The 21,591-nt window shown below is 42.1% G+C and overlaps 23 non-coding genes across 23 annotated transcripts; all 23 read right to left on the bottom strand.

Annotated features, from left to right (window-relative positions):
• Positions 1-784: 784 nt before the first annotated feature.
• Positions 785-856, bottom strand: trnaq-cug (transfer RNA glutamine (anticodon CUG)). Its single transcript has one exon. It is a non-coding gene; the product is annotated as a tRNA-Gln (tRNA).
• Positions 857-1,394: 538 nt separating this feature from the next.
• trnal-cag (transfer RNA leucine (anticodon CAG)) lies at positions 1,395-1,477 on the bottom strand. Its single transcript has one exon. It is a non-coding gene; the product is annotated as a tRNA-Leu (tRNA).
• Positions 1,478-2,499: 1,022 nt separating this feature from the next.
• trnaq-cug (transfer RNA glutamine (anticodon CUG)) lies at positions 2,500-2,571 on the bottom strand. The gene has a single exon. It is a non-coding gene; the product is annotated as a tRNA-Gln (tRNA).
• A 538-nt stretch (positions 2,572-3,109) lies between these two features.
• trnal-aag (transfer RNA leucine (anticodon AAG)) lies at positions 3,110-3,192 on the bottom strand. The gene has a single exon. It is a non-coding gene; the product is annotated as a tRNA-Leu (tRNA).
• Positions 3,193-4,214: 1,022 nt separating this feature from the next.
• Positions 4,215-4,286, bottom strand: trnaq-cug (transfer RNA glutamine (anticodon CUG)). The gene has a single exon. It is a non-coding gene; the product is annotated as a tRNA-Gln (tRNA).
• Positions 4,287-4,824: 538 nt separating this feature from the next.
• Positions 4,825-4,907, bottom strand: trnal-cag (transfer RNA leucine (anticodon CAG)). Its single transcript has one exon. It is a non-coding gene; the product is annotated as a tRNA-Leu (tRNA).
• Positions 4,908-5,929: 1,022 nt separating this feature from the next.
• Positions 5,930-6,001, bottom strand: trnaq-cug (transfer RNA glutamine (anticodon CUG)). The gene has a single exon. It is a non-coding gene; the product is annotated as a tRNA-Gln (tRNA).
• Positions 6,002-6,539: 538 nt separating this feature from the next.
• Positions 6,540-6,622, bottom strand: trnal-aag (transfer RNA leucine (anticodon AAG)). The gene has a single exon. It is a non-coding gene; the product is annotated as a tRNA-Leu (tRNA).
• Positions 6,623-7,644: 1,022 nt separating this feature from the next.
• trnaq-cug (transfer RNA glutamine (anticodon CUG)) lies at positions 7,645-7,716 on the bottom strand. The gene has a single exon. It is a non-coding gene; the product is annotated as a tRNA-Gln (tRNA).
• A 538-nt stretch (positions 7,717-8,254) lies between these two features.
• On the bottom strand, positions 8,255-8,337 carry trnal-aag (transfer RNA leucine (anticodon AAG)). The gene has a single exon. It is a non-coding gene; the product is annotated as a tRNA-Leu (tRNA).
• A 1,004-nt stretch (positions 8,338-9,341) lies between these two features.
• trnaq-cug (transfer RNA glutamine (anticodon CUG)) lies at positions 9,342-9,413 on the bottom strand. Its single transcript has one exon. It is a non-coding gene; the product is annotated as a tRNA-Gln (tRNA).
• A 538-nt stretch (positions 9,414-9,951) lies between these two features.
• On the bottom strand, positions 9,952-10,034 carry trnal-aag (transfer RNA leucine (anticodon AAG)). Its single transcript has one exon. It is a non-coding gene; the product is annotated as a tRNA-Leu (tRNA).
• A 1,022-nt stretch (positions 10,035-11,056) lies between these two features.
• On the bottom strand, positions 11,057-11,128 carry trnaq-cug (transfer RNA glutamine (anticodon CUG)). The gene has a single exon. It is a non-coding gene; the product is annotated as a tRNA-Gln (tRNA).
• Positions 11,129-11,666: 538 nt separating this feature from the next.
• trnal-aag (transfer RNA leucine (anticodon AAG)) lies at positions 11,667-11,749 on the bottom strand. Its single transcript has one exon. It is a non-coding gene; the product is annotated as a tRNA-Leu (tRNA).
• Positions 11,750-12,888: 1,139 nt separating this feature from the next.
• Positions 12,889-12,971, bottom strand: trnal-aag (transfer RNA leucine (anticodon AAG)). The gene has a single exon. It is a non-coding gene; the product is annotated as a tRNA-Leu (tRNA).
• Positions 12,972-13,958: 987 nt separating this feature from the next.
• trnaq-cug (transfer RNA glutamine (anticodon CUG)) lies at positions 13,959-14,030 on the bottom strand. The gene has a single exon. It is a non-coding gene; the product is annotated as a tRNA-Gln (tRNA).
• A 538-nt stretch (positions 14,031-14,568) lies between these two features.
• trnal-aag (transfer RNA leucine (anticodon AAG)) lies at positions 14,569-14,651 on the bottom strand. The gene has a single exon. It is a non-coding gene; the product is annotated as a tRNA-Leu (tRNA).
• A 2,448-nt stretch (positions 14,652-17,099) lies between these two features.
• trnaq-cug (transfer RNA glutamine (anticodon CUG)) lies at positions 17,100-17,171 on the bottom strand. Its single transcript has one exon. It is a non-coding gene; the product is annotated as a tRNA-Gln (tRNA).
• A 513-nt stretch (positions 17,172-17,684) lies between these two features.
• On the bottom strand, positions 17,685-17,767 carry trnal-aag (transfer RNA leucine (anticodon AAG)). Its single transcript has one exon. It is a non-coding gene; the product is annotated as a tRNA-Leu (tRNA).
• Positions 17,768-18,789: 1,022 nt separating this feature from the next.
• On the bottom strand, positions 18,790-18,861 carry trnaq-cug (transfer RNA glutamine (anticodon CUG)). The gene has a single exon. It is a non-coding gene; the product is annotated as a tRNA-Gln (tRNA).
• Positions 18,862-19,374: 513 nt separating this feature from the next.
• On the bottom strand, positions 19,375-19,457 carry trnal-aag (transfer RNA leucine (anticodon AAG)). The gene has a single exon. It is a non-coding gene; the product is annotated as a tRNA-Leu (tRNA).
• Positions 19,458-20,479: 1,022 nt separating this feature from the next.
• On the bottom strand, positions 20,480-20,551 carry trnaq-cug (transfer RNA glutamine (anticodon CUG)). The gene has a single exon. It is a non-coding gene; the product is annotated as a tRNA-Gln (tRNA).
• A 538-nt stretch (positions 20,552-21,089) lies between these two features.
• On the bottom strand, positions 21,090-21,172 carry trnal-aag (transfer RNA leucine (anticodon AAG)). Its single transcript has one exon. It is a non-coding gene; the product is annotated as a tRNA-Leu (tRNA).
• Positions 21,173-21,591: the final 419 nt, after the last annotated feature.

Below are 21,591 nucleotides of genomic sequence, written 5' to 3'. Positions count from 1 at the left end.
ACTGGCAAGACATCAATTCATAGAGCTTTAACATATACATTCAGTTTTTCAGCAAACTCCAGAAAAGGTACCCAGTATCCAAATATTGCATTAAATTAATTGAACCACGTCATTTGGTAGAGTACTAGAGTCATTGAATGGAGCATAAGAGAAAGAACTGTTGCCAAAGTTGCCTGCATTTATTGCACATTAAAACCTGAGAACAGCAAGCCAGCTTAAAGGTCCAGCTGGTTTTATTCATTCTACACTATAACAGGTCCCATCGTGATTTGAACTCAGATTGCTGGATTCATAGTCCAGAGTGCTTACCTATACACCAGGGAATCTCCAGATGCTTCCAAATGAAGCAAGTGTGCACTGGAAAATTGAACAGTGTTACACAGACACTAGTTTTAATATATTTCAAATACTAACCCTTATGACAAAAATAAGGAAGCACTTGAAAACTAGGGTAGGGTTATAAAAGAGGAATTGGGGATTGTGTCTGGGATCGCACTTCATGCCCAAACTTGAATGGAATGCCCAAAATGTGTTTTTAGCATTATGTGACAGAGATCAACAAGGATACTTAGCTAAGAGTGTGTTTATTTTAAACCATCGTGCAGGCTTGGCCTCATTTCGGTGCCGGTATCAGTTTGTTTAGACTTGTCATGAGTGTTTAGTGCACATAGTATTCTGTTTCTGGAACAAGATGAGCTCCATGACAATGCCACTGTGAGTCTCCCAGTTGGTGGAGTAACCGAGTCACTCATTGCATCAAGAAAAGCTACAACCTTCCAACAGTAGGTCCCAACGAGATTTGAACTCGGATCGCTGGATTCAGAGTCCAGAGTGCTCACCATTACACCATGGAACCTTTCCACATTGCTAGCTTAATGTTGTTGAACAGGTTCTTCCACACAATTTGATTCATTTCATTATTGTCTCCAACTTGACAACTTGGAGATTTGGCTGATCATGTAGCAAACTAAAAAAATGTCAATACAAGGCGGTTTGGGTACATCTAAGCACTGTGTCACTTTTATCTCAGTGTGTGATGTTCATTGCATCTATCCAGATGCAATGTAACTTGTATAACATCAAAATCTATGGATTTGGCCAATAGAGTCAGTCTCAAAGGGACTCTCATTAGTGATTATAGGGCATAGATGAAAGACTACCTTTGATACGTAACTAGTGGGGTGCCAAAGCCATGCTCCTTGAGCTCCACAGCCCTGCTTGCTTGTCAGCTAACCGTGCTTTACCCACTGCTCCTGCACTTTCTGTCTGATTGAACACACCTTATCCAGGTAAGCAGTCTTGGAGAATAGGTGGTTCCCCACCTCTGACGAATGTGGAAGAATGGATCCAATGTGTTTTCCAAGTGTCAGCTGTGGTCCCTAAAATCCAACATTTGTCAGAAGTGGGATTCGAACCCACGCCTCCAGGAGAGACTGCGACCTGAACGCAGCGCCTTAGACCGCTCGGCCATCCTGACAACAGAACAGGCTTGGTTCGGTACTCCGAAAAAAATGCGCAAAGACAGCATTTAGATTAGGCGTAATTATTGTAAATCAATTGTGCAAACTCGTCATCAGCCTATCTCTTTATCAGTTTATTGCTACCCTGGCCATCAGTGATGGATGCGTGAAGTATGGTATGTCTCAGGCAAAAAAGTGCTTGTTGATTAAGCCACTACACACCTGTCAGCTGGTATTGGTGTTCTTCTGCCCTTTACTGGCAAGACATCAATTCATAGAGCTTTAACATATACATTCAGTTTTTCAGCAAACTCCAGAAAAGGTACCCAGTATCCAAATATTGCATTAAATTAATTGAACCACGTCATTTGGTAGAGTACTAGAGTCATTGAATGGAGCATAAGAGAAAGAACTGTTGCCAAAGTTGCCTGCATTTATTGCACATTAAAACCTGAGAACAGCAAGCCAGCTTAAAGGTCCAGCTGGTTTTATTCATTCTACACTATAACAGGTCCCATCGTGATTTGAACTCAGATTGCTGGATTCATAGTCCAGAGTGCTTACCTATACACCAGGGAATCTCCAGATGCTTCCAAATGAAGCAAGTGTGCACTGGAAAATTGAACAGTGTTACACAGACACTAGTTTTAATATATTTCAAATACTAACCCTTATGACAAAAATAAGGAAGCACTTGAAAACTAGGGTAGGGTTATAAAAGAGGAATTGGGGATTGTGTCTGGGATCGCACTTCATGCCCAAACTTGAATGGAATGCCCAAAATGTGTTTTTAGCATTATGTGACAGAGATCAACAAGGATATTTAGCTAAGAGTGTGTTTATTTTAAACCATCGTGCAGGCTTGGCCTCATTTCTGTGCCGGTATCAGTTTGTTTAGACTTGTCATGAGTGTTTAGTGCACATAGTATTCTGTTTCTGGAACAAGATGAGCTCCATGACAATGCCACTGTGAGTCTCCCAGTTGGTGGAGTAACCGAGTCACTCATTGCATCAAGAAAAGCTACAACCTTCCAACAGTAGGTCCCACCAAGATTTGAACTCGGATCGCTGGATTCAGAGTCCAGAGTGCTCACCATTACACCATGGAACCTTTCCACATTGCTAGCTTAATGTTGTTGAACAGGTTCTTCCACACAATTTGATTCATTTCATTATTGTCTCCAACTTGACAACTTGGAGATTTGGCTGATCATGTAGCAAACTAAAAAAATGTCAATACAAGGCGGTTTGGGTACATCTAAGCACTGTGTCACTTTTATCTCAGTGTGTGATGTTCATTGCATCTATCCAGATGCAATGTAACTTGTATAACATCAAAATCTATGGATTTGGCCAATAGAGTCAGTCTCAAATGGACTCTCATTAGTGATTATAGGGCATAGATGAAAGACTACCTTTGATACGTAACTAGTGGGGTGCCAAAGCCATGCTCCTTGAGCTCCACAGCCCTGCTTGCTTGTCAGCTATCCGTGCTTTAGCCACTGCTCCTGCACTTTCTGTCTGATTGAACACACCTTATCCAGGTAAGCAGTCTTGGAGAATAGGTGGTTCCCCACCTCTGACGAATGTGGAAGAATGGATCCAATGTGTTTTCCAAGTGTCAGCTGTTGTACTTAAAAAACAACATTTGTCAGAAGTGGGATTCGAACCCACGCCTCCAGGAGAGACTGCAATCTTAACGCAGCACCTTAGACCGCTCGGCCATCCTGACAACAGAACAGGCTTGGTTCGGTACTCCGAAAAAAATGCGCAAAGACAGCATTTAGATTAGGCGTAATTATTGTAAATCAAATGTGCAAACTCGTCATCAGCCTATCTCTTTATCAGTTTATTGCTACCCTGGCCATCAGTGATGGATGCGTGAAGTATGGTATGTCTCAGGCAAAAAAGTGCTTGTTGATTAAGCCACTACACACCTGTCAGCTGGTATTGGTGTTCTTCTGCCCTTTACTGGCAAGACATCAATTCATAGAGCTTTAACATATACATTCAGTTTTTCAGCAAACTCCAGAAAAGGTACCCAGTATCCAAATATTGCATTAAATTAATTGAACCACGTCATTTGGTAGAGTACTAGAGTCATTGAATGGAGCATAAGAGAAAGAACTGTTGCCAAAGTTGCCTGCATTTATTGCACATTAAAACCTGAGAACAGCAAGCCAGCTTAAAGGTCCAGCTGGTTTTATTCATTCTACACTATAACAGGTCCCATCGTGATTTGAACTCAGATTGCTGGATTCATAGTCCAGAGTGCTTACCTATACACCAGGGAATCTCCAGATGCTTCCAAATGAAGCAAGTGTGCACTGGAAAATTGAACAGTGTTACACAGACACTAGTTTTAATATATTTCAAATACTAACCCTTATGACAAAAATAAGGAAGCACTTGAAAACTAGGGTAGGGTTATAAAAGAGGAATTGGGGATTGTGTCTGGGATCGCACTTCATGCCCAAACTTGAATGGAATGCCCAAAATGTGTTTTTAGCATTATGTGAAAAAGATCAGCAAGGATATTAAGCTTATAGTGTGTTTATTTTAAACCATCGTGCAGGCTTGGCCTCATTTCTGTGCCGGTATAAGTTTTTTTAGACTTGTCATGAGTGTTTAGTGCACATAGTATTCTGTTTCTGGAACAAGATGAGCTCCATGACAATGCCACTGTGAGTCTCCCAGTTGGTGGAGTAACCGAGTCACTCATTTCATCGAGAAAAGCTACAACCTGCCAACAGTAGGTCCCACCGAGATTTGAACTCAGATCGCTGGATTCAGAGTCCAGAGTGCTCACCATTACACCATGGAACCTTTCCACATTGCTAGCTTAATGTTGTTGAACAGGTTCTTCCACACAATTTGATTCATTTCATTATTGTCTCCAAATTGACAACTTGGAGATTTGGCTGATCATGTAGCAAACTAAAAAAATGTCAATATTAGGCGGTTTGGGTACATCTAAGCACTGTGTCACTTTTATCTCAGTGTGTGATATTCATTGCATCTATCCAGATGCACTGTAACTTGTATAACATCAAAATCTATGGATTTGGCCAATAGAGTCAGTCTCAAATGGACTCTCATTAGTGATTATAGGGCATAGATGAAAGACTACCTTTGATACGTAACTAGAGGGGTGCCAAAGCCATGCTCCTTGAGCTCCACAGCCCTGCTTGCTTGTCAGCTATCCGTGCTTTACCCACTGCTCCTGCACTTTCTGTCTGATTGAACACACCTTATCCAGGTAAGCAGTCTTGGAGAATAGGTGGTTCCCCACCTCTGACGAATGTGGAAGAATGGTTCCAATGTGTTTTCCAAGTGTCAGCTGTTGTCCTTAAAAAACAACATTTGTCAGAAGTGGGATTCGAACCCACGCCTCCAGGAGAGACTGCGACCTGAACGCAGCGCCTTAGACCGCTCGGCCATCCTGACAACAGAACAGGCTTGGTTTGGTACTCCGAAAAAAATGCGCAAAGACAGCATTTAGATTAGGCGTAATTATTGTAAATCAAATGTGCAAACTCGTCATCAGCCTATCTCTTTATCAGTTTATTGCTACCCTGGCCATCAGTGATGGATGCGTGAAGTATGGTATGTCTCAGGCAAAAAAGAGCTTGTTGATTAAGCCACTACACACCTGTCAGCTGGTATTGGTGTTCTTCTGCCCTTTACTGGCAAGACATTATTTCATAGAGCTTTAACATATACATTCAGTTTTTCAGCAAACTCCAGAAAAGGTAAACAGTATCCAAATATTGCATTATATTAATTGAACCACGGCATTTGGTAGAGTACTAGAGTCATTGAATGGAGCATAAGAGAAAGAACTGTTGCCAAAGTTGCCTGCATTTATTGCACATTAAAACCTGAGAACAGCAAGCCAGCTTAAAGGTCCAGCTGGTTTTATTCATTCTACACTATAACAGGTCCCATCGTGATTTGAACTCAGATTGCTGGATTCATAGTCCAGAGTGCTTACCTATACACCAGGGAATCTCCAGATGCTTCCAAATGAAGCAAGTGTGCACTGGAAAATTGAACAGTGTTACACAGACACTAGTTTTAATATATTTCAAATACTAACCCTTATGACAAAAATAAGGAAGCACTTGAAAACTAGGGTAGGGTTATAAAAGAGGAATTGGGGATTGTGTCTGGGATCGCACTTCATGCCCAAACTTGAATGGAATGCCCAAAATGTGTTTTTAGCATTATGTGACAGAGATCAACAAGGATACTTAGCTAAGAGTGTGTTTATTTTAAACCATCGTGCAGGCTTGGCCTCATTTCTGTGCCGGTATCAGTTTGTTTAGACTTGTCATGAGTGTTTAGTGCACATAGTATTCTGTTTCTGGAACAAGATGAGCTCCATGACAATGCCACTGTGAGTCTCCCAGTTGGTGGAGTAACCGAGTCACTCATTGCATCAAGAAAAGCTACAACCTTCCAACAGTAGGTCCCACCAAGATTTGAACTCGGATCGCTGGATTCAGAGTCCAGAGTGCTCACCTTTACACCATGGAACCTTTCCACATTGCTAGCTTAATGTTGTTGAACAGGTTCTTCCACACAATTTGATTCATTTCATTATTGTCTCCAACTTGACAACTTGGAGATTTGGCTGATCATGTAGCAAACTAAAAAAATGTCAATACAAGGCGGTTTGGGTACATCTAAGCACTGTGTCACTTTTATCTCAGTGTGTGATGTTCATTGCATCTATCCAGATGCAATGTAACTTGTATAACATCAAAATCTATGGATTTGGCCAATAGAGTCAGTCTCAAATGGACTCTCATTAGTGATTATAGGGCATAGATGAAAGACTACCTTTGATACGTAACTAGTGGGGTGCCAAAGCCATGCTCCTTGAGCTCCACAGCCCTGCTTGCTTGTCAGCTATCCGTGCTTTAGCCACTGCTCCTGCACTTTCTGTCTGATTGAACACACCTTATCCAGGTAAGCAGTCTTGGAGAATAGGTGGTTCCCCACCTCTGACGAATGTGGAAGAATGGATCCAATGTGTTTTCCAAGTGTCAGCTGTTGTACTTAAAAAACAACATTTGTCAGAAGTGGGATTCGAACCCACGCCTCCAGGAGAGACTGCAATCTTAACGCAGCACCTTAGACCGCTCGGCCATCCTGACAACAGAACAGGCTTGGTTCGGTACTCCGAAAAAAATGCGCAAAGACAGCATTTAGATTAGGCGTAATTATTGTAAATCAAATGTGCAAACTCGTCATCAGCCTATCTCTTTATCAGTTTATTGCTACCCTGGCCATCAGTGATGGATGCGTGAAGTATGGTATGTCTCAGGCAAAAAAGAGCTTGTTGATTAAGCCACTACACACCTGTCAGCTGGTATTGGTGTTCTTCTGCCCTTTACTGGCAAGACATTATTTCATAGAGCTTTAACATATACATTCAGTTTTTCAGCAAACTCCAGAAAAGGTAAACAGTATCCAAATATTGCATTATATTAATTGAACCACGGCATTTGGTAGAGTACTAAAGTCATTGAATGGAGCATAAGAGAAAGAACTGTTGCCAAAGTTGCCTGCATTTATTGCACATTAAAACCTGAGAACAGCAAGCCAGCTTAAAGGTCCAGCTGGTTTTATTCATTCTACACTATAACAGGTCCCATCGTGATTTGAACTCAGATTGCTGGATTCATAGTCCAGAGTGCTTACCTATACACCAGGGAATCTCCAGATGCTGCCAAATGAAGCAAGTGTGCACTGGAAAAGTGAACAGTGTTACACAGACGCTAGTTTTAATATATTTCAAATACTAACCCTTATGACAAAAATAAGGAAGCACTTGAAAACTAGGGTAGGGTTATAAAAGAGGAATTGGGGATTGTGTCTGGGATCGCACTTCATGCCCAAACTTGAATGGAATGCCCAAAATGTTTTTTTAGCATTATGTGACAGAGATCAGCAAGGATATTTAGCTAAGAGTGTGTTCATTTTAAACCATCGTGCAGGCTTGGCCTCATTTCTGTGCCGGTATCAGTTTTTTTAGACTTGTCATGAGTGTTTAGTGCACATAGTATTCTGTTTCTGGAACAAGATGAGCTCCATGACAATGCCACTGTGAGTCTCCCAGTTGGTGGAGTAACCGAGTCACTCATTGCATCGAGAAAAGCTACAACCTGCCAACAGTAGGTCCCACCGAGCTTTGAACTCGGATCGCTGGATTCAGAGTCCAGAGTGCTCACCATTATACCATGGAACCTTTCCACATTGCTAGCTTAATGTTGTTGAACAGGTTCTTCCACACAATTTGATTCATTTCATTATTGTCTCCAACTTGACAACTTGGAGATTTGGCTGATCATGTAGCAAACTAATAAAATGTCAATACAAGGCGGTTTGGGTACATCTAAGCACTGTGTCACTTTTATCTCAGTGTGTGATGTTCATTGCATCTATCCAGATGCAATGTAACTTGTATAACATCAAAATCTATGGATTTGGCCAATAGAGTCAGTCTCAAATGGACTCTCATTAGTGATTATAGGGCATAGATGAAAGACTACCTTTGATACGTAACTAGTGGGGTGCCAAAGCCATGCTCCTTGAGCTCCACAGCCCTGCTTGCTTGTCAGCTATCCGTGCTTTACCCACTGCTCCTGCACTTTCTGTCTGATTGAACACACCTTATCCAGGTAAGCAGTCTTGGAGAATAGGTGGTTCCCCACCTCTGACGAATGTGGAAGAATGGATCCAATGTGTTTTCCAAGTGTCAGCTGTTGTCCTTAAAAAACAACATTTGTCAGAAGTGGGATTTGAACCCACGCCTCCAGGAGAGACTGCGACCTTAACGCAGCGCCTTAGACCGCTCGGCCATCCTGACAACAGAACAGGCTTGGTTTGGTACTCCAAAAAAAAATGCGCAAAGACAGCATTTAGATTAGGCGTAATTATTGTAAATCAAATGTGCAAACTCGTCATCAGCCTATCTCTTTATCAGTTTATTGCTACCCTGGCCATCAGTGATGGATGCGTGAAGTATGGTATGTCTCAGGCAAAAAAGAGCTTGTTGATTAAGCCACTACACACCTGTCAGCTGGTATTGGTGTTCTTCTGCCCTTTACTGGCAAGACATCAATTCATAGAGCTTTAACATATACATTCAGTTTTTCAGCAAACTCCAGAAAAGGTAAACAGTATCCAAATATTGCATTATATTAATTGAACCACGGCATTTGGTAGAGTACTAAAGTCATTGAATGGAGCATAAGAGAAAGAACTGTTGCCAAAGTTGCCTGCATTTATTGCACATTAAAACCTGAGAACAGCAAGCCAGCTTAAAGGTCCAGCTGGTTTTATTCATTCTACACTATAACAGGTCCCATCGTGATTTGAACTCAGATTGCTGGATTCATAGTCCAGAGTGCTTACCTATACACCAGGGAATCTCCAGATGCTGCCAAATGAAGCAAGTGTGCACTGGAAAAGTGAACAGTGTTACACAGACGCTAGTTTTAATATATTTCAAATACTAACCCTTATGACAAAAATAAGGAAGCACTTGAAAACTAGGGTAGGGTTATAAAAGAGGAATTGGGGATTTTGTCTGGGATCGCACTTCATGCCCAAAATGTGTTTTTAGCATTATGTGACAGAAATCAGCAAGGATATTTAGCTAAGAGTGTGTTTATTTTAAACCATTGTGCAGGCTTGGCCTCATTTCTGTGCCGGTATCAGTTTTTTTAGACTTGTCATGAGTGTTTAGTGCACATAGTATTCTGTTTCTGGAACAAGATGAGCTCCATGACAATGCCACTGTGAGTCTCCCAGTTGGTGGAGTAACTGAGTCACTCATTGCATTGAGAAAAGCTACAACCTGCCAACAGTAGGTCCCACCGAGATTTGAACTCGGATCGCTGGATTCAGAGTCCAGAGTGCTCACCTTTACACCATGGAACCTTTCCACATTGCTAGCTTAATGTTGTTGAACAGGTTCTTCCACACAATTTGATTCATTTCATTATTGTCTCCAACTTGACAACTTGGAGATTTGGCTGATCATGTAGCAAACTAAAAAAATGTCAATACAAGGCGGTTTGGGTACATCTAAGCACTGTGTCACTTTTATCTCAGTGTGTGATATTCATTGCATCTATCCAGATGCACTGTAACTTGTATAACATCAAAATCTATGGATTTGGCCAATAGAGTCAGTCTCAAATGGACTCTCATTAGTGATTATAGGGCATAGATGAAAGACTACCTTTGATACGTAACTAGAGGGGTGCCAAAGCCATGCTCCTTGAGCTCTACAGCCCTGCTTGCTTGTCAGCTATCCGTGCTTTAGCCACTGCTCCTGCACTTTCTGTCTGATTGAACACACCTTATCCAGGTAAGCAGTCTTGGAGAATAGGTGGTTCCCCACCTCTGACGAATGTGGAAGAATGGATCCAATGTGTTTTCCAAGTGTCAGCTGTTGTACTTAAAAAACAACATTTGTCAGAAGTGGGATTCGAACCCACGCCTCCAGGAGAGACTGCAACCTTAACGCAGCGCCTTAGACCGCTCGGCCATCCTGACAACAGAACAGGCTTGGTTCGGTACTCCGAAAAAAATGCGCAAAGACAGCATTTAGATTAGGCGTAATTATTGTAAATCAAATGTGCAAACTCGTCATCAGCCTATCTCTTTATCAGTTTATTGCTACCCTGGCCATCAGTGATGGATGCGTGAAGTATGGTATGTCTCAGGCAAAAAAGTGCTTGTTGATTAAGCCACTACACACCTGTCAGCTGGTATTGGTATTCTTCTGCCCTATACTGGCAAGACATCAATTCATAGAGCTTTAACATATACATTCAGTTTTTCAGCAAACTCCAGAAAAGGTACCCAGTATCCAAATATTGCATTAAATTAATTGAACCACGTCATTTGGTAGAGTACTAGAGTCATTGAATGGAGCATAAGAGAAAGAACAGTTGCCAAAGTTGCCTGCATTTATTGCACATTAAAACCTGAGAACAGCAAGCCAGCTTAAAGGTCCAGCTGGTTTTATTCATTCTACACTATAACAGGTCCCACCGTGATTTGAACTCAGATTGCTGGATTCATAGTCCAGAGTGCTTACCTATACACCAGGGAATCTCCAGATGCTGCCAAATGAAGCAAGTGTGCACTGGAAAAGTGAACAGTGTTACACAGACACTATTTTTAATATATTTCAAATACTAACCCTTATGACAAAAATAAGGAAGCACTTGAAAACTAGGGTAGGGTTATAAAAGAGGAATTGGGGATTGTGTCTGGGATCGCACTTCATGCCCAAACTTGAATGGAATGCCCAAAATGTGTTTTTAGCATTATGTGACAGAGATCAACAAGGATACTTAGCTAAGAGTGTGTTTATTTTAAACCATCGTGCAGGCTTGGCCTCATTTCTGTGCCGGTATCAGTTTGTTTAGACTTGTCATGAGTGTTTAGTGCACATAGTATTCTGTTTCTGGAACAAGATGAGCTCCATGACAATGCCACTGTGAGTCTCCCAGTTGGTGGAGTAACCGAGTCACTCATTGCATCAAGAAAAGCTACAACCTTCCAACAGTAGGTCCCACCAAGATTTGAACTCGGATCGCTGGATTCAGAGTCCAGAGTGCTCACCTTTACACCATGGAACCTTTCCACATTGCTAGCTTAATGTTGTTGAACAGGTTCTTCCACACAATTTGATTCATTTCATTATTGTCTCCAACTTGACAACTTGGAGATTTGGCTGATCATGTAGCAAACTAAAAAAATGTCAATACAAGGCGGTTTGGGTACATCTAAGCACTGTGTCACTTTTATCTCAGTGTGTGATGTTCATTGCATCTATCCAGATGCAATGTAACTTGTATAACATCAAAATCTATGGATTTGGCCAATAGAGTCAGTCTCAAATGGACTCTCATTAGTGATTATAGGGCATAGATGAAAGACTACCTTTGATACGTAACTAGTGGGGTGCCAAAGCCATGCTCCTTGAGCTCCACAGCCCTGCTTGCTTGTCAGCTATCCGTGCTTTAGCCACTGCTCCTGCACTTTCTGTCTGATTGAACACACCTTATCCAGGTAAGCAGTCTTGGAGAATAGGTGGTTCCCCACCTCTGACGAATGTGGAAGAATGGATCCAATGTGTTTTCCAAGTGTCAGCTGTTGTACTTAAAAAACAACATTTGTCAGAAGTGGGATTCGAACCCACGCCTCCAGGAGAGACTGCAATCTTAACGCAGCACCTTAGACCGCTCGGCCATCCTGACAACAGAACAGGCTTGGTTCGGTACTCCGAAAAAAATGCGCAAAGACAGCATTTAGATTAGGCGTAATTATTGTAAATCAAATGTGCAAACTCGTCATCAGCCTATCTCTTTATCAGTTTATTGCTACCCTGGCCATCAGTGATGGATGCGTGAAGTATGGTATGTCTCAGGCAAAAAAGTGCTTGTTGATTAAGCCACTACACACCTGTCAGCTGGTATTGGTGTTCTTCTGCCCTTTACTGGCAAGACATCAATTCATAGAGCTTTAACATATACATTCAGTTTTTCAGCAAACTCCAGAAAAGGTACCCAGTATCCAAATATTGCATTAAATTAATTGAACCACGTCATTTGGTAGAGTACTAGAGTCATTGAATGGAGCATAAGAGAAAGAACAGTTGCCAAAGTTGCCTGCATTTATTGCACATTAAAACCTGAGAACAGCAAGCCAGCTTAAAGGTCCAGCTGGTTTTATTCATTCTACACTATAACAGGTCCCACCGTGATTTGAACTCAGATTGCTGGATTCATAGTCCAGAGTGCTTACCTATACACCAGGGAATCTCCAGATGCTTCCAAATGAAGCAAGTGTGCACTGGAAAATTGAACAGTGTTACACAGACACTAGTTTTAATATATTTCAAATACTAACCCTTATGACAAAAATAAGGAAGCACTTGAAAACTAGGGTAGGGTTATAAAAGAGGAATTGGGGATTGTGTCTGGGATCGCACTTCATGCCCAAAATGTGTTTTTAGCATTATGTGACAGAAATCAGCAAGGATATTTAGCTAAGAGTGTGTTTATTTTAAACCATTGTGCAGGCTTGGCCTCATTTCTGTGCCGATAGAGTCAGTCTCAAATGGACTCTCATTAGTGATTATAGGGCATAGATGAAAGACTACCTTTGATACGTAACTAGTGGGGTGCCAAAGCCATGCTCCTTGAGCTCCACAGCCCTGCTTGCTTGTCAGCTATCCGTGCTTTAGCCACTGCTCCTGCACTTTCTGTCTGATTGAACACACCTTATCCAGGTAAGCAGTCTTGGAGAATAGGTGGTTCCCCACCTCTGACGAATGTGGAAGAATGGATCCAATGTGTTTTCCAAGTGTCAGCTGTTGTACTTAAAAAACAACATTTGTCAGAAGTGGGATTCGAACCCACGCCTCCAGGAGAGACTGCAATCTTAACGCAGCACCTTAGACCGCTCGGCCATCCTGACAACAGAACAGGCTTGGTTCGGTACTCCGAAAAAAATGCGCAAAGACAGCATTTAGATTAGGCGTAATTATTGTAAATCAAATGTGCAAACTCGTCATCAGCCTATCTCTTTATCAGTTTATTGCTACCCTGGCCATCAGTGATGGATGCGTGAAGTATGGTATGTCTCAGGCAAAAAAGTGCTTGTTGATTAAGCCACTACACACCTGTCAGCTGGTATTGGTGTTCTTCTGCCCTTTACTGGCAAGACATCAATTCATAGAGCTTTAACATATACATTCAGTTTTTCAGCAAACTCCAGAAAAGGTACCCAGTATCCAAATATTGCATTAAATTAATTGAACCACGTCATTTGGTAGAGTACTAGAGTCATTGAATGGAGCATAAGAGAAAGAACAGTTGCCAAAGTTGCCTGCATTTATTGCACATTAAAACCTGAGAACAGCAAGCCAGCTTAAAGGTCCAGCTGGTTTTATTCATTGTACACTATAACAGGTCCCACCCTGTTTTTAACTCAGATTGCTGGATTCATAGTCCAGAGTGCTTACCTATACACCAGGGAATCTCCAGATGCTGCCAAATGAAGCAAGTGTGCACTGGAAAAGTGAACAGTGTTACACAGACACTAGTTTTAATATATTTCAAATACTAACCCTTATGACAAAAATAAGGAAGCACTTGAAAACTAGGGTAGGGTTATAAAAGAGGAATTGGGGATTGTGTCTGGGATCGCACTTCATGCCCAAAATGTGTTTTTAGCATTATGTGACAGAGATCAGCAAGGATTATTATTTTAAACCATCGTGCAGGCTTGGCGTCATTTCTGTGCCGGTATCAGTTTTTTTGGAATTGTCATGAGTGTTTAGTGCACATAGTATTCTGTTTCTTGAACAAGATGAGCTCCATGACAATGCCACTGTGAGTCTCCCAGTTGGTGGAGTAACCGAGTCATTCATTGGATCGAGGAAAGCTACAACCTGCCAACAGTAGGTCCCACCGAGATTTGAACTCGGATCGCTGGATTCAGAGTCCAGAGTGCTCACCATTACACCATGGAACCTTTCCACATTGCTAGCTTAATGTTGTTGAACAAGTTCTTCCACACAATTTGATTCATTTCATTATTGTCTCCAACTTGACAACTTGGAGATTTGGCTGATCATGTAGCAAACTAAAAAAATGTCAATACGAGGCGGTTTGGGTACATCTAAGCACTGTGTCACTTTTATCTCAGTGTGTGATGTTCATTGCATCTATCCAGATGCAATGTAACTTGTATAACATCAAAATCTATGGATTTGGCCAATAGAGTCAGTCTCAAATGGACTCTCATTAGTGATTATAGGGCATAGATGAAAGACTACCTTTGATACGTAACTAGTGGAGTGCCAAAGCCATGCTCCTTGAGCTACACAGCCCTGCTTGCTTGTCAGCTATCCGTGCTTTACCCATTGCTCCTGCACTTTCTGTCTGATTGAACACACCTTATCCAGGTAAGCAGTCTTGGAGAATAGGTGGTTCCCTACCTCTGACGAATGTGGAAGAATGGATCCAATGTGTTTTCCAAGTGTCAGCTGTTGTCCTTAAAAAACAACATTTGTCAGAAGTGGGATTCCAACCCACGCCTCCAGGAGAGACTGCGACCTTAACGCAGCGCCTTAGACCGCTCGGCCATCCTGACAACAGAACAGGCTTGGTTTGGTACTCCAAAAAAAATGCGCAAAGACAGCATTTAGATTAGGCGTAATTATTGTAAATCAAAAGTGCAAACTCGTCATCAGCCTATCTCTTTATCAGTTTATTGAAGTTGCAACTGGATTCTGGACTTCCTGACTGGGAGACCCCAGTCAGTCCGGATCGGGAACAACATCTCCAGCACCACCACACTGAGCACTGGAGCCCCTCAGGGCTTTGTGCTCAGCTCTCTGCTGTTCACTCTGCTGACGCACGACTGTGTAGCAATGCACAGCTCAAACCACATAGTCAAGTTTGCTGATGACACGACCGTGGTGGGTCTAATCAGCAAGAACGACGAGTCAGCCTACAGAGAGGAGGTGCAACGTGCAACGATTAACAGCCTGGTGTGGAGCAAACAACCTGTCTCTGAACGTTGACAAAACTAAAGAGATGGTTGTGGACTTCAGGAGAGCACAGGGTGACCATTCTCCATTGATCATCGATGGATCCTCAGTGGAGATAGTCAAGAGCACCAAATTCCTTGGTGTTCATCTGGCGGACAACCTCACCTGGTCAGTCAACACCAGCTCCATCACCAAGAAGGCCCAGCAGCGTCTCTACTTCCTGAGAAGGCTGAGGAAAGCCCATCTCCCTCCCCCCATCCTGACCATGTTCTACAGAGGGACCATTGAGAGCATCCTGAGCAGCTGCATCACTGCCTGGTTTGGGAACTGCACCGTCGCGGATCGCAAGACCCTACAGAGGATAGTGAGGACAGCTGAGAAGATCATCGGAGTCTCTCTGCCCTCTATCATGCACATTTACACCACACGCTGCATCCGCAAAGCCAACAGCATTGTGGACGACCCCACACACCCATCACACACACTCTTCACACTCCTGCCATCAGGAAAGAGGTTCCGAAGCATTCGGGCCACCACATCCAGACTATGCAACAGTTTTTTCCCACAAGCCATCAGGCTCCTCAACACACAGAACTGAAATAGAACTTAAACACACTGCAAACCGAACTCAGCACATTCTCATCACTCACTACTCATCTCATTCCACCACCACTTATTTATTATTTATTTACTTTTATCATTCTACATTTACTGCACTACACTGTTTACCTGCTGTTTTTTTTTTTGCACATTCCAATGCAATTGCACTTTTTTTACATGCTGGACATTTAAATGCACTATACCGTTTACATGCTGCTCTTTTTTTTAACACCCCTAGCACACTTAACTGAACTGTACTGTACTGTAAAATAGTATACAGTAGGTTTACTGGTCGGCACTGTCTTGGGTCTTGTGTCTTGTGTCCTGTCCTGTGTTACTTGTGTTGTCTGTCTACACTGTCCGTCTGTACTGTTTTTTCGTCTGCACTGTTTGCACTTGGTTGCACTCGATGCACTTTATTATAGCTTGTGTTGTTTGTAGCACCTTGGTTCTTGGAGAAACGTTATCTCGTTTCTACTGTGTACTGTGTACCACTGTGTATAGTAGAAATGACAATAAAAGCCACTTGACTTGACTTGACTTGACTTGCTACCCTGGCCATCAGTGATGGATGCGTGAAGTATGGTATGTCTCAGGCAAAAAAGAGCTTGTTGATTAAGCCACTACACACCTGTCAGCTGGTATTGGTGTTGTTCTGCCCTTTACTGGCAAGACATCAATTCATAGAGCTTTAACATATACATTCAGTTTTTCAGCAAACTCCAGAAAAGGTAACCAGTATCCAAATATTGCATTATATTAATTGAACCACGTCATTTGGTAGAGTACTAGAGTCAATGAATGGAGCATAAGAGAAAGAACTGTTGCCAAAGTTGCCTGCATTTATTGCACATTAAAACCTGAGAACAGCAAGCCAGCTTAAAGGTCCAGCTGGTTTTATTCATTCTACACTATAACAGGTCCCATCCTGATTTGAACTCAGATTGCTGGATTCATAGTCCAGAGTGCTTACCTATACACCAGGGAATCTCCAGATGCTGCCAAATGAAGCAAGTGTGCACAGGAAAAGTGAACAGTGTTACACAGACACTAGTTTTAATATATTTCAAATACTAACCCTTATGACAAAAATAAGGAAGCACTTGAAAACTAGGGTAGGGTTATAAAAGAGGAATTGGGGATTGTGTCTGGCATCGCACTTCATGCCCAAACTTGAATGGAATGCCCAAAATGTGTTTTTAGCATTATGTGACAGAGATCAGCAAGGATACTTAGCTAAGAGTGTGTTTATTTTAAACCATCGTGCAGGCTTGGCCTCATTTCTGTGCCGGTTTCAGTTTTTTTAGACTTGTCATGAGTGTTTAGTGCACATAGTATTCTGTTTCTGGAACAAGATGAGCTCCATGACAATCCCACTGTGAGTCTCCCAGTTGGTGGAGTAACCGAGTCAATCATTGCATCGAGAAAAGCTACAACCTGCCAACAGTAGGTCCCACCGAGATTTGAACTCGGATCGCTGGATTCAGAGTCCAGAGTGCTCACCATTACACCATGGAACCTTTCCACATTGCTAGCTTTATGTTGTTGAACAGGTTCTTCCACACAATTTGATTCATTTCATTATTGTCTCCAACTTGACAACTTGAAGATTTGGCTGATCATGTAGCAAACTAAAAAAATGTCAATACGGGGCGGTTCGGGTACATCTAAGCACTGTGTCACTTTTATCTCAGTGTGTGATGTTCATTGCATCTATCCAGATGCACTGTAACTTGTATAACATGAAAATCTATGGATTTGGCCAATAGAGTCAGTCTCAAATAGACTCTCATTAGTGATTATAGGGCATAGATGAAAGACTACCTTTGATACGTAACTAGAGGGGTGCCAAAGCCATGCTCCTTGAGCTCCACAGCCCTGCTTGCTTGTCAGCTATCCGTGCTTTACCCACTGCTTCTGCACTTTCTGTCTGATTGAACACACCTTAGGTGATTCCCCACCTCTGACGAATGTGGAAGAATGGATCCAATGTGTTTTCCAAGTGTCAGCTGTTGTCCTTAAAAAACAACATTTGTCAGAAGTGGGATTTGAACCCACGCCTCCAGGAGAGACTGCGACCTTAACGCAGCGCCTTAGACCGCTCAGCCATCCTGACAACAGAACAGGCTTGGTTTGGTACTCCAAAAAAAATGCGCAAAGACAGCATTTAGATTAGGCGTAATTATTGTAAATCAAATGTGCAAACTCGTCATCAGCCTATCTCTTTATCGGTTTATTGCTACCCTGGCCATCAGTGATGGATGCGTGAAGTATGGTATGTCTCAGGCAAAAAAGAGCTTGTTGATTAAGACACTACACACCTGTCAGCTGGTATTGGTGTTCTTCTGCCCTTTACTGGCAAGACATCAATTCATAGAGCTTTAACATATACATTCAGTTTTTCAGCAAACTCCAGAAAAGGTAACCAGTATCCAAATATTGCATTATATTAATTGAACCACTTCATTTGGTAGAGTACTAAAGTCATTGAATGGAGCATAAGAGAAAGAACTGTTGCCAAAGTTGCCTGCATTTATTGCACATTAAAACCTGAGAACAGCAAGCCAGCTTAAAGGTCCAGCTGGTTTTATTTATTCTACAGTATAACAGGTCCCATCGTGATTTGAACTCAGATTGCTGGATTCATAGTCCAGAGTGCTTACCTATACACCAGGGAATCTCCAGATGCTGCCAAATGAAGCAAGTGTGCACTGGAAAAGTGAACAGTGTTACACAGACACTATTTTTAATATATTTCAAATACTAACCCTTATGACAAAAATAAGGAAGCACTTGAAAACTAGGGTAGGGTTATAAAAGAGGAATTGGGGATTGTGTCTGGGATCGCACTTCATGCCCAAACTTGAATGGAATGCCCAAAATGTGTTTTTAGCATTATGTGACAGAGATCAGCAAGGATACTTAGCTAAGAGTGTGTTTATTTTAAACCATCGTGCAGGCTTGGCCTCATTTCTGTGCCGGTTTCAGTTTTTTTAGACTTGTCATGAGTGTTTAGTGCACATAGTATTCTGTTTCTGGAACAAGATGAGCTCCATGACAATGCCACTGTGAGTCTCCCAGTTGGTGGAGTAACCGAGTCAATCATTGTATCGAGAAAAGCTACAACCTGCCAACAGTAGGTCCCACCGAGATTTGAACTCGGATCGCTGGATTCAGAGTCCAGAGTGCTCACCATTACACCATGGAACCTTTCCACATTGCTAGCTTTATGTTGTTGAACAGGTTCTTCCACACAATTTGATTCATTTCATTATTGTCTCCAACTTGACAACTTGGAGATTTGGCTGATCATGTAGCAAACTAAAAAAATGTCAATACGAGGCAGTTTGGGTACATCTAAGCACTGTGTCACTTTTATCTCAGTGTGTGATGTTCATTGCATCTATCCAGATGCACTGTAACTTGTATAACATGAAAATCTATGGATTTGGCCAATAGAGTCAGTCTCAAATAGACTCTCATTAGTGATTATAGGGCATAGATGAAAGACTACCTTTGATACGTAACTAGAGGGGTGCCAAAGCCATGCTCCTTGAGCTCCACAGCCCTGCTTGCTTGTCAGCTATCCGTGCTTTACCCACTGCTTCTGCACTTTCTGTCTGATTGAACACACCTTAGGTGATTCCCCACCTCTGACGAATGTGGAAGAATGGATCCAATGTTTTTTCCAAGTGTCAGCTGTTGTCCTTAAAAAACAACATTTGTCAGAAGTGGGATTTGAACCCACGCCTCCAGGAGAGACTGCGACCTTAACGCAGCGCCTTAGACCGCTCGGCCATCCTGACAACAGAACAGGCTTGGTTTGGTACTCCAAAAAAAATGCGCAAAGACAGCATTTAGATTAGGCGTAATTATTGTAAATCAAATGTGCAAACTCGTCATCAGCCTATCTCTTTATCGGTTTATTGCTACCCTGGCCATCAGTGATGGATGCGTGAAGTATGGTATGTCTCAGGCAAAAAAGAGCTTGTTGATTAAGACACTACACACCTGTCAGCTGGTATTGGTGTTCTTCTGCCCTTTACTGGCAAGACATCAATTCATAGAGCTTTAACATATACATTCAGTTTTTCAGCAAACTCCAGAAAAGGTAACCAGTATCCAAATATTGCATTATATTAATTGAACCACTTCATTTGGTAGAGTACTAAAGTCATTGAATGGAGCATAAGAGAAAGAACTGTTGCCAAAGTTGCCTGCATTTATTGCACATTAAAACCTGAGAACAGCAAGCCAGCTTAAAGGTCCAGCTGGTTTTATTTATTCTACAGTATAACAGGTCCCATCGTGATTTGAACTCAGATTGCTGGATTCATAGTCCAGAGTGCTTACCTATACACCAGGGAATCTCCAGATGCTGCCAAATGAAGCAAGTGTGCACTGGAAAAGTGAACAGTGTTACACAGACACTATTTTTAATATATTTCAAATACTAACCCTTATGACAAAAATAAGGAAGCACTTGAAAACTAGGGTAGGGTTATAAAAGAGGAATTGGGGATTGTGTCTGGGATCGCACTTCATGCCCAAACTTGAATGGAATGCCCAAAATGTGTTTTTAGCATTATGTGACAGAGATCAGCAAGGATACTTAGCTAAGAGTGTGTTTATTTTAAACCATCGTGCAGGCTTGGCCTCATTTCTGTGCCGGTATAAGTTTTTTTAGACTTGTCATGAGTGTTTAGTGCACATAGTATTCTGTTTCTGGAACAAGATGAGCTCCATGACAATGCCACTGTGAGTCTCCCAGTTGGTGGAGTAACCGAGTCACTCATTTCATCGAGAAAAGCTACAACCTGCCAACAGTAGGTCCCACCGAGATTTGAACTCGGATCGCTGGATTCAGAGTCCAGAGTGCTCACCATTACACCACGGAACCTTTCCACATTGCTAGCTTAATGTTGTTGAACAGGTTCTTCCACACAATTTGATTCATTTCATTATTGTCTCCAAATTGACAACTTGGAGATTTGGCTGATCATGTAGCAAACTAAAAAAATGTCAATATTAGGCGGTTTGGGTACATCTAAGCACTGTGTCACTTTTATCTCAGTGTGTGATATTCATTGCATCTATCCAGATGCACTGTAACTTGTATAACATCAAAATCTATGGATTTGGCCAATAGAGTCAGTCTCAAATGGACTCTCATTAGTGATTATAGGGCATAGATGAAAGACTACCTTTGATACGTAACTAGAGGGGTGCCAAAGCCATGCTCCTTGAGCTCCACAGCCCTGCTTGCTTGTCAGCTATCCGTGCTTTACCCACTGCTCCTGCACTTTCTGTCTGATTGAACACACCTTATCCAGGTAAGCAGTCTTGGAGAATAGGTGGTTCCCCACCTCTGACGAATGTGGAAGAATGGATCCAATGTGTTTTCCAAGTGTCAGCTGTTGTCCTTAAAAAACAACATTTGTCAGAAGTGGGATTCGAACCCACGCCTCCAGGAGAGACTGCGACCTTAACGCAGCGCCTTAGACCGCTCGGCCATCCTGACAACAGAACAGGCTTGGTTTGGTACTCCGAAAAAAATGCGCAAAGACAGCATTTAGATTAGGCGTAATTATTGTAAATCAAATGTGCAAACTCGTCATCAGCCTATCTCTTTATCAGTTTATTGCTACCCTGGCCATCAGTGATGGATGCGTGAAGTATGGTATGTCTCAGGCAAAAAAGAGCTTGTTGATTAAGCCACTACACACCTGTCAGCTGGTATTGGTGTTCTTCTGCCCTTTACTGGCAAGACATCAATTCATAGAGCTTTAACATATACATTCAGTTTTTCAGCAAACTCCAGAAAAGGTAAACAGTATCCAAATATTGCATTAAATTAATTGAACCACGTCATTTGGTAGAGTACTAGAGTCAATGAATGGAGCATAAGAGAAAGAACAGTTGCCAAAGTTGCCTGCATTT

This window comes from Channa argus, unplaced genomic scaffold (genome assembly GCF_033026475.1).
Source record: "Channa argus isolate prfri unplaced genomic scaffold, Channa argus male v1.0 Contig031, whole genome shotgun sequence".
NCBI lineage: Eukaryota > Metazoa > Chordata > Actinopteri > Anabantiformes > Channidae > Channa > Channa argus.
This window is presented reverse-complemented; position numbering and strand designations above follow the sequence as displayed.